Source organism: Gymnodraco acuticeps, unplaced genomic scaffold (genome assembly GCF_902827175.1).
Source record: "Gymnodraco acuticeps unplaced genomic scaffold, fGymAcu1.1, whole genome shotgun sequence".
Classification (NCBI taxonomy): domain Eukaryota; kingdom Metazoa; phylum Chordata; class Actinopteri; order Perciformes; family Bathydraconidae; genus Gymnodraco; species Gymnodraco acuticeps.
The window spans coordinates 2,246,663-2,257,858 of NW_022989800.1; the positions used below are offsets into that span (position 1 = coordinate 2,246,663).

Sequence of the window (11,196 nt, forward strand, 5' to 3'; positions counted from 1 at the left end):
AAGGACCTCATTTAGCTTTTCTCAGCCTCACCTCTCCACCTTAACAGCTGTTACTGGCTGAAGCTGCTGCTGCTGCTGCTGCTGCTGCTGCTGCTGCTGCTGCTGCTGCTGCTGCTGCTGCTGCTGCAAGGCTGGTTGTCAACTGGGCGAAAACTAGCCACAGCACCACAGAATCTAAGGCCCAGGCTACCGACAGAACTATATTTCTCCCACTGCTGACAAATCCCATGAAAACATCAAAACCAGCCACAAATGGATCACACTAACAAGTGTATCAAAAGACTGGTTAAGCTAAATTCCTGTGATCCATACAGTGTCCACACATTGATAAGCCATACAGTTTCTTCATGTATCCTCAATAGTGAATTGAATCAGTATTGCCAGATGTAGGATAATTATTGGAGGTGAACCATAATTATGCCCTTTGTCAATTAGCAATGCACATGCTGTAAAATGCCATACAATACAATACAATGTACAATCATTTGAATATTTTCCACACTTAAGCTACCCTAAGTAGTTGGTTTTAGTCTCTGCTGTAATATCCGGATTAATTATAGATCAAGTTTACCCATCTGCCTTCTCACGTAACTTCTTTCCAACCAATCCTGCTTGGCTATGCAGGAGATCAACACAAACAGGGCTTCTGTTCTCTCTACCACCGTTTGCCGCACATTTCAAGAGTTTGCACAAGAAGTAACTTTGAATTATCCAATAACCCAGTAACCTATTTACATATGATGATTTTGAGCCTCTACTATGTTCGATTAACACTCCCATCTGTCAACGAATGGTGGTCAAAACAATGGTGTAACTGCTCCATCTTATGACTCTAAGTTTTTTGCTTAGCGCTTAGCACATACGTGTCAAATTCATATTAAAAGGTCTCCTGTGGGAACATCTTCTTTGCAACTCTTGCCTTAGTACAAGGGATGGAATTCTTATTAAGGGGCTAATTTGGACATAAAACATGCTAAGCAAACAAGCTAGCTATTAGCTTAACTATCTCCTTGTGCTTGATCTTACTAAGTCAAAGGGAGAGCTAACAGTAGTAGCCTACTGACCGTGCCATATTATTATATTATATTTTTCCTAAGCTGTAACTTAGGCTGCACTCAGTGACACACATACAATATAATATTTTTCTCTTCTGCTGTAAATAATAACTTCAGCGGTAAATGTGTATTAATCCATGGTTGAAAATAGTCCTCTACAAATGCACTCTTTCATTCTGCCTCAGTTACTTATTCTAAAAACTACTGTGTCTGCTGTTTGAGGAAAATAAAGAGCTTTCTTGAGAATGGAAACTACTATATTTTTTACCATTGAGCAGTTATTAATGGGCTCTGGGATGAGTGCCACACACAGCGTAGAGAAATTGAATAGCAGTGAGACGCAGACCTTGATGGTTTGGATCTTTTCATGGCATTTGTTGACAGTCAGACAAATATATAGAAAGTGCAGAGTGCTTTAATATTCATTTTTTCTTGCAGATAAAATTGTGCTACAACTACATTTAACATCATTATGCTATTTTTGTATATATATCTCATCATTTCTGAATGTCTTTTTAATTCAGTGGACTTGTGCCCAGAATGAAACACAAATATGTCCTTTTAAGTAAAGTAGGCTACCTACTGACAAACATTTCCAAGGCGTCATGTGTATACTTTTTCTGACCACTCCTCAGGTTCAAGTGATTGCAAACCTTCTCACATTAATAGCTTTGCATATAAGCCATTACGTTAAAGGTCATGGATCTATCTTTGCCCTGCAGATAATTCACTTTGTTTGCTTCACTGCTCTATCTTGAATACTTGCCAAGCTGGCTGTAAGAAATACACAACTACGAACTGACACTAGATACAACGCAGTATCTACACATTTCTGCAGCATATGGCAGAAGCTTGAGCTATGGGCTATCAAACAATTTATGAGTATTAATTTGAGTGTAATGGGCACATAATATGGGATTAACTGCAAGCATGGGTTTATAAAGTCTCTTTTAGTATCATAACCTGATGTAGAAACACTGTTTTCACAAAACAATCATAAACTCTGCACAAGTGTGACCCAAATGTCCATCATTATGAACATACCAAAGTTTATGTAAGCCAACATCACTGAGTTTGTTCACACTTCTGACACATTTTGAACACCCACTTCAGAGCAAAAAAAAATCAGCTCAGTAAGTGGGAAAAAAACACTTCAATTAACACTTGTCAGCTCCAAACAATTATCTCTGGAAAATAAACACTTAGCTGTATATTTTTGTCTTGAAGAACAGTCACATGTTCCATTACCCCACAGAACTGTGGTCATGTGGTTCTCCTATCTGTTCTGCAACTGAAAGGACTCTGCATGGTCCACGGCATTAGTGACATGAAGTGCTAAAGTGGCATGTGAGTCCAGCCGAAAAGGGGCCAATTAAAAAAGAAATATACATTAGAACGATTAATACATTCAGTCTAGTTGTTGTTGATTTAAATTGCAACAACATGTTGCACTTTAATGACTTGTACACAAACAGTTTTAGTTTTTAACAGAAAGCCTCCCGGGGTTAAACAAACGTTATGATATTCAGTAAAAAGCAAGACCTCCACTTAGTGCTGCTGTTGTGCTACATTGTAATCTAATGTTGTTTCTTTCATTGATGAATAATTAATGATACAAGCAGAAGAGCTGAGAGGAACGATGTTCTGTATGTGTGTGTTAGAGAACTGGCAAATAAACTATATGCCCCTGTGTAAATCCATTCCTTAAATATTTGTACTGCTGAAACATCTGTGCTCGTATCCTCGCATTTTAATGATCAAGTGATAGAACAGTTTTACGAAATGAGTTTATAATCCTTCGTTGAGCTTGCCAGCTGCGGTCAGTCAGCACTTGGACCAGAGATGTGAAAAAATGTTGTTCAAACCTCAAGCCTGACAGGTGAAACAGCAGGAAGTTCAACGCTGGAAACTCTGAGAAAGCTCCTATTGTTTCCATGAAATTCAAAATTGCATCACCAAAACTCAATGTTAGATTTACAATTCTGTCTGGGGTTTCAGGTCGATAACAGCCAACAACATCATTCGGAATGTTTTATCAGAAAGCCTTTATTCATCCCACAGAGAAATGTATGGTATTGGGGACAATTGGCAGCTATTATGTACAGCAGGGAGCAGTGTATGGGATGGTGCCTTGCTCATAGGCACTAGGTTGTTTTGGTACTTGAACCGGCGACTTTCCGGTTTCCAAGCCAAGTCGCTACTCTTATCGCCCAATCACTGGTGACTTTTCCTGATTGTACAACTTTTGCTTTTAGCATGATTTTTGTATAAAGACACAATGTAACTGTTTGGGGTCTTAGAGGTTCCTGCTGTAAAACACCCTTAAAGACAATAGATTTCTAGCTGCTCTATATTTGTGCCGGGAGTTGACAGTCCTTTCTAAATCACTGATTGTGTGTTGGTGTTTATGTTTTTATAAATTTGTTGAGAAAAGGACTAACAGACAGGATATCATACTGTTTGTTTATTTGTCTATGAATGATTTATTAAAACAAGGGAATATCTGTTCAGTGGGGGAATGTAACTAAGTACATTTAGGTACTTGTACTTTACTTGAGCATTTTAATTTCATGCTACTATATGCTTATACTCCAATACACTTTGTTGGCAAACATTTTGGCAGATTTATGTTATTGATAAAAAACATAAATCAACTAATACACTATAATTTATTATTAAAGGTTAAGCCACCAAGTAGTAAGCAATGAAGTGATGAACACATTAATGCATCAATAAGTATAATACAAAATGTGATACATGGTGTTTAAATGGGCCATATTACATAATGAATCATTTTCATTTTGGAAAATATATATATAATGTACATTTTGATAATAATACTTAAGTAAATAGTTTTCATGCCAGACTTGTAGCAGAGTATTTTACACTTTATTACTGCTAGTTAAGTAAATAATCTGAATACTTCTTCCACCTCTATATTTATTCATACATAGCCCAATTAACATTAATAAATAAAATACTAAAATGTTCTGTGTCATAATAATGCTTTCTGCTCATTTTCTTACGTTGCACTTTCATCAAGTGTGCAAACCAATTTCTAGAAATGGGGGAGAGTTCTATTGTGTTTGAAAAATACATTTAAATAATAAAAAAAGGAATTATTAATATCTTTGCACCCGAAAGAACAAGGAAGAGAAAGCCAATTTCACCAAAACACACGTGTTAATATCAGATCCTTCTCTCCAGGCAATGTTGTCATTTCAGATATAATATAGGGCACCATCCCTGTCTGTAGCTATACGCGGGATGTTAAACCTGCATGAGCACTGGCACAAAATCCAGTTCCAGTTTATAGGCAGAGGTAATCACATCAGCTGTCAAAGTGATAAGACAATCATCAGAATATGACCTGACTCTGCCAAATATTTAAATGTATTTCTCCTTTTTCCTCAAATATCCCTATGCTGGCTTTACAGCGCTGTAAAGCTGGATGTTCTGCACACAGTAAACAGCAATTACTCCATATGTTACCTTGGGATTCAACCCTGCAAGAGGAACTAATATAATGATCTACCTTAAATGGCTAATAAGGGATGCCGTGCATTTCAAATTGCTGACAGGTTTTGTGCTATTACTCTTCAGCTTTGACGATATTTCCACTTCTAACTGACATTTAAATGTTGCCCTGGCTTGCTGCACTAGTGAGAATGAACTCAGTATTAGCCTCGGTGTTTGCCAGCGGGAGCAGGTTCAGTCATTATGGTCACTGTAGACATAATTCCCTCCGTCAGGGACCAGTTGTGTCCTGTTTACATCTCGGGTTATTGAACATACCCTATCTGACCACTGAGGTGCAGCACCAATGATTAATCAAGCAGAGTCATCCTGGCTGTTAGTTCATGGTTCAATGATGCTCACCATCCCATTGATTTATGACTCATAAATGATTGTCCTATTCATTACCCAGCAGAGTGGATAAGGCCTGGCTTGACACAACCTGAGCCACGAGTAACATTTTAGCTCTACCTTGACTAATAGGATACCGTTATTCAGATAGATTGTAATGGCAACAATTCAATAACACAAAATGTGGCGGTTAAGATGTATGAATGTGACCTCTATCTTGCTTTCTTCTTTTATGTCATTCAGAAAGGTTTCTTTCAGGGGGGTTGATAGCTCCACACATTAATGCTATAAATAGGGCAAAAAGAAATCTCCAGGAATATTCCACTCACGAGCTAAAATGTTTGTTATTTGTAATTACTGTTTGGTGTTAATATAAGTGAGCCATCTTTACAGGAATGTTAGCCATTGTGCATGTTTGATTTGCTTGAAAAGCCTGGCGGTGACAGAAAATGATCTGCTTTGAGACTCACTCACTCCTCAGCGTTTTGATTTCTCTCTAAGTGTACACACTTTTAGTCTGACAACAAGCCTCTAAAAACAAGCAAGCCTCCCATCCATATTGTCTTGGAGAATAAAACTCCTGTGATGTCTCTCTGCAAAATCAAACTAGATGTCATTGAGAGGAAAACCATCTCCTCGGGGCTGGAATTAACTCAGACAGACAATATGCCCTCGCTGCAGTGTGCACTTCATTTATTGCACATTACTGAGACTCCTACTAAGTCTGTTTCAGCATCCTGACATGCCATCGACGGCACATGGGGAATGCAACAATTACTTTGAGGTCTTCTTCAATTTTATGACATCGCCGATCACGGGGGACGAGATGTGAAATGATTCGACAGCGGTGGCTAGTGGGCTAAGATCTGACAGGGCCTGGGAAAGTATTGAATTAATGATGCCACGTTTGAAAACAAATAAACAGAGTGAAATGAGGAAATCCAATTAGAGCAATAAGGGACACCGAGGCAGGATCCAAGAGTATTAAGCCATCTGGCAGTGAGTAAAGATTGCTTCAGGGCTGCCTGATTGAATTTTACCCTCTGACTGTAAAATCTTACCAGTGACCCAAATCAGAAGAAAGTTTTCCTTGGATCGTGCAATGCGATAAACCAACAGCCCTTGCAAAACTGTCAAATGATCTTAAGATTATGTGAGGTGGAACAAGGTGAGAATTTGCTCTTACACAAAGCCCTGCCAGGAAATGTCGATGCAGGAAATGTACAAAAGAAGGAAATCAGCTTTCTATTAAAAGATAGGATTATGATGTTAACACTGATAATGATGGAGATTTAAAGCATTCTTTTGACTCTCTTCTGTATCATACATGTGGGATATTATAAAAAAGGTGATTAACTCAGTGTCCATATCTGCAAAAAACATTGGAAAACTAGCAGAAACTTTATCAAGGAAACATCATTATTCAACCCCCTATTCTGACTGGACACCATGAATTAATAAAAGGATAACAACGTTGTAGCCTATTATGTGTTTGGGCTCTAGAGGCTGTGTAGACTGGATGTGTAAGCAGGCAGGAGTCTTTGTGCAGCCAGCCACTGAAATCCCTGCGATGCTTCTTTGAGAAGCCTTAGTCATAAATTCAAATGAAAATACCAATACAGTTCACTTACACTGATACATGTAGCCTCCACAGGTGCAACAGCCTTTTCCTGCAGGGTTGAATGATCTACATCAAGCTAATTTACATAAAACAGCCTATGTGATAGATGTAGTTTAATTTCCACGCAGGCATGGTGGCTTTACTCTTAGAGTGAGTGAAATATTAATTAAAGACACACCAGAGAAAACACAATAAAGTAAGTTGACTACCAGGCACAAATAAAAAGCCGCATCACCTCACACACAGCGACATTGATAATTCACCTGTAATGCTCGAAGTCTGTGGGTATCCTTCAGTGCGCGCTGGGTTTAAAACGAAGCCGTCGGACTGTTGGACAGCGGAGCCATGACAGCAACAAATTATCTGTGTGTGAAGAGATGGAAACTGACGCTCGTTAAACCAGTCAAAAGCACAGTTTCCACGGAGAATGCTCGCAGGTCATCGGCGTGTCTCGCTCAACTTTAATGGCCACAGAGAGTAGAAGCGCTCCGTCTCCGGCGACGCGCCGCTGCAAGTGCCGCGCAGGAAGCCTGTGATGTCCCTGCTCTACGCTGGCACTTTGTTTCTCACGGTGACAACAAAATAAATAATTTAATAGAAAAAAGCGGTTGGTGGGGTGGGTTGGCCGCTAGATGGGGCAGTTTAAAATTAGGATGTAAAAGTCAATTAGTAACCTAAGAGACGTTTCACAGGTCGCTTCAGGTTCACACACACACACACACACACACACACACACACACACACACACACACACACACACACACACACACACACACACACACACACACACACACACACACTGTGATTAAAGACTTTCCTTCATTATCGGGAATTAAGAAGTCGTTTCCGTGACGCAGTGTGGTCACTGCTGGGCCATTTATCGCCGAAAGAGTCAAGGCACCTTACAAGGAAGGACATAAAGTGTAATTGTAGCAAACACATCAAACATCATGCAGGTACATTGCAAAGGATGTAAGCATCACTTGACTTCCTGAAGCTTAACACCCTCATTTAATTGATCATTGATACTTTCTTTTGCATTTAAAATTAAGGTCTAAATGTTTTAAAGCCGTCTCTGATGGGAATAAAAGTCTGTAGGCGAAATACTGAAGACGTTGGTCCATTTTGTATTTTGCTGGAATATAGCAGTTCAAGTTTAATATAGCCCACTGAATCCACAATATCCTAATGGAGCCACTTCGTGCATGTGCCCATGTACTTGTCTATAGGCCTCAATAACTACTTAAACTACTCAAATTGTGAGGTGTAGAAAACATGAGTAACGTTTATATTTCTACTCCAGTTAAGATGGAGATATATTTCTTCTTACTCACTAAACATTTTTAATAGCAGCAGGTCGTTTTCAGATAAAGATAGAGAAAGTGTGTGCAGCCATGCTTGTTGCTATCTAAAGCTGCATGCTATACTTGCTCATAACCATGCTAACATAACGTGCTTAAAGTGAAATATTTACCATGCTCATCATCTTCGTTTAGCCTGTTAGCATGCTACATTTAGCCTAAAATCTGTAAACAAGTAAACATTTTTGCACCTCTGGGTCCCTTGTCTGGAAGATTTAGTTTAACTCAGTGGTTCTCAACGTGGGGGGGCGCAGACGCATGACAGGGGGGGGCGCGAGAGACCAGGAGGAAAAATGGTTATTAAAAAAAACAAAACAAAAAGATTACAAAAAAAACAAAAAATCATATTTTGAAAAATTATTGATTCGAAAATAATATGATGCAGTACAGTACTATTACGTCTGGGTCTCTGTTTCATTAAAGCTCGGCTCTGTGTGTGTGTGCGCGAGCGAGAGAGAGAGAGAGAGAGAGAGAGAGAGAGAGAGAGAGAGAGAGAGAGAGAGAGAGAGAGAGAGAGAGAGAGAGAGAGAGAGAGAGAGAGAGATGAGCCCATGCCTCATTAGTAAAAGGACCTCATTTAGCTTTTTTTTAGAGAGAGAGAGCGCACCGGTACCGGAGATCGTTGATGTTAGCTTCTGGTGCGAGCGAGCTACGCTAACGGATATAAGGAGTTTTTTCAACAACAAAGTGGAGGAGAGTCCTCTCCTGTCAGACTGAGAGGCTCAGTGAGCTAAAGCAGTGATTCTCAAACGTTTTTCAATAATGTACCCCCTTTGAAAAAAAAATTCAGCCATGATCAGCGTAAAAACAATTTGTTAGGGAAGAAATGCCTATATAAAGAGGTACAGTACAGTGCTGCACCATCGGTGTCTGATTTATTAAAACAACAACCTTGTAACTGAGAAACACTTAAATGCTACATTTCAAATGTTTACAATCCATCACTAAATTCATGGCAAACCAATTTTAACATCATGCAATAACACTAAGACGACATTAGTTGCATTGAACTGATCTTTTTAATAAGTTGTACTTACAATGTAGTGAGAAACATGGGCTTGTGCTTCACTGAGGATCTTTGTCATGCTGACAGGGAGGCCACTGCAGTTATTACACTTCGCGTTTTGAAATATGTGTAACTCTGTTAATATAAACCCACTCTGCTCAAACTTCATTACTTTTCCTAAAATTGTTTTTTTTATTTTTTTTTATTAACATAAAAATAAATCTCACGTACCCCCTGCAGTACTCCAACGTACCCCTAGGGGTCCGCGTACCCCCATTTGAGAACCACTGAGCTAAAGGACTCTCTGAGTGTTATCTCAGTGGGTCTCAAACGTTTTGGTCACCATTAATGTAAACAATTATTTCCGAGGCACACGTTTATATGATCATTATAGTTATAAAAAAATAAGAGAATAAATTAAAAACAGGTATGAAATACTATATGACATTAAAAAATGTATAAAGTTTAAAAGGGTGATTTGTAAAATATCCATAAAGAAATAGTAAATCTGTTTACAGTTCTGTGTTGAGAGATGTATCCATAGATCTCTTCATTTTGCTCTCAAAGTGCACCAGATTGATGCTTTTAACTTCAATATTTAAAAATAAATCTTCCCGGGGGAGCTTGCCCCTGGACCCCCCTATGTGAGGTCCACACACCACCTATAACAATAGCACTTTACCCCTGCTTACACCTATATGCCGTGAGCTGATTATCGAGCCTTCATTGTAACAGTCACACTGTGTATTTGCGTGGGGAGTGTTGCAGTAGAAAGTTCCACTGTAGCGACCGGTACATTAATGGGAAACCCTAAATGTTTGAGCACCCTCTATGAAACATCAAGCTACCCCACAGCACCCCCAAAATAAATCTCTGGCGCAGCCACTAAGCCTGACTATTTATGTTGGGGGGGCCCGACTTTTTTTTTTCTCCAAAGGGGGGGCCTGACAGAAAAAGTTTGAGAACCACTGGTTTAACTGGATGTTTGGTTAAACACTTGATATAACACCTGTGGTTAACATTAGCTTAAGAGATTGTAAAGTTTTGTTCTACATACAACATAACATCCGCCAGTACAAATACCACAGTAGTGAAATTAGATTTGCTTACCTTCCTCAAAAGAGGTGTTTGCTCAGTAGCTTAATAAGACTAAACGTGATCACAACAACAGTCTTTTAGTTTAGTGGTTGTGACACAAAGTTCTGCGACAGTGGTGTAGTTTGTTCATAGCCAACGTTAGCTTTGTACCTCTTGCAATTGCTTTTAAGCTTCAGAAGTTCATAGTTTGTGAATATTGTCTGCTGAAGAAAATATGTAAGTGTCATAAACTTGTGTTGATGACAGAGCCTATTTACTGCAATAATCCAAAATTCAATAAAAAAAACATGTGCCTTTTTATTTTCCCTGCAGCACTCTTCTTCTGTGGCCACCTGCAATATTATACATTAATGCATCAGTAAAAATAATCATTGTACCTGCATACCTCTAGTCGCTACTTATACTTTTCTATTCTATTAGGTACATTTTGATTGCAGGACTTTTTATATTGTTGTCTTGCTACTTTTACTTTAAATGTTTTTACCACAGGCAACAGATGCTAGCCTGTCCCTAGAGTATTGCAGTCCTTTTCCACCAGGGATTATGTGACAGCCCTGCCTACAAATTTACAACAAGCTTTCTAGTGGTTGTCCTACAAAAATAAATACAGTATTTATTTACCTCCAAATAGTTTTTTCAAAATGTCATGATGGCAGCTCCAAAACCCTCACTCCTGCCGTGTCAGGTTGAAAAGGGAAATCATTAATATAGCATTAGAAGTTGGCTGTGAACCCATAACTGCCCTGGGCTCCCATCAGCATACATGCAGCACTGTTCTCCACTGCTACACCTTCCCCGAGGTTCAAATGTCATCCTTCACTGTCATTACATTACTGCCCCCATTAACTATTGATTATCTTCCACTTCAGCATTTCGAGCCCTCCTGTGGAAGTGGCCCGCATGGTTCGCTATACCCGTACTCCATGGATCAGGCAGAGTGCCCACCTCATGGTTTTTACAGTAAAAGAGGGGGAAGTAAAAATCAAAGGGGGTAGGGATAAAGCAGCACAGACTTCACTGCCCTACCTGCCCATTAGCAGTATGCTTGAGCAGACAACTGGAGGTTAAGTTGTTCTTTTCCAGGACCCGTGAGAATTTGCCACAACATGTGCTGAATATTTACAGTGAGGTTAGCACAAATTTGTTTCTGTTTTAAAGAGAGTGCAGGTCGAAAAGTTTGTTTGGGCA

At 39.2% G+C, this 11,196-nt stretch overlaps 1 protein-coding gene across 1 annotated transcript in view; it reads right to left on the reverse strand.

Annotated features, from left to right (window-relative positions):
* Positions 1-7,040, reverse strand: part of vwc2 (von Willebrand factor C domain containing 2) — a 43,714-nt gene extending 36,674 nt beyond the window's left edge. The window contains exon 1 of the mRNA XM_034225392.1: positions 6,807-7,040. The gene's annotated coding sequence lies outside the window, so the exon portion shown is untranslated. The remainder of the gene's footprint in view (positions 1-6,806) is intronic.
* Between the last annotated feature and the right edge of the window lie 4,156 nt (positions 7,041-11,196).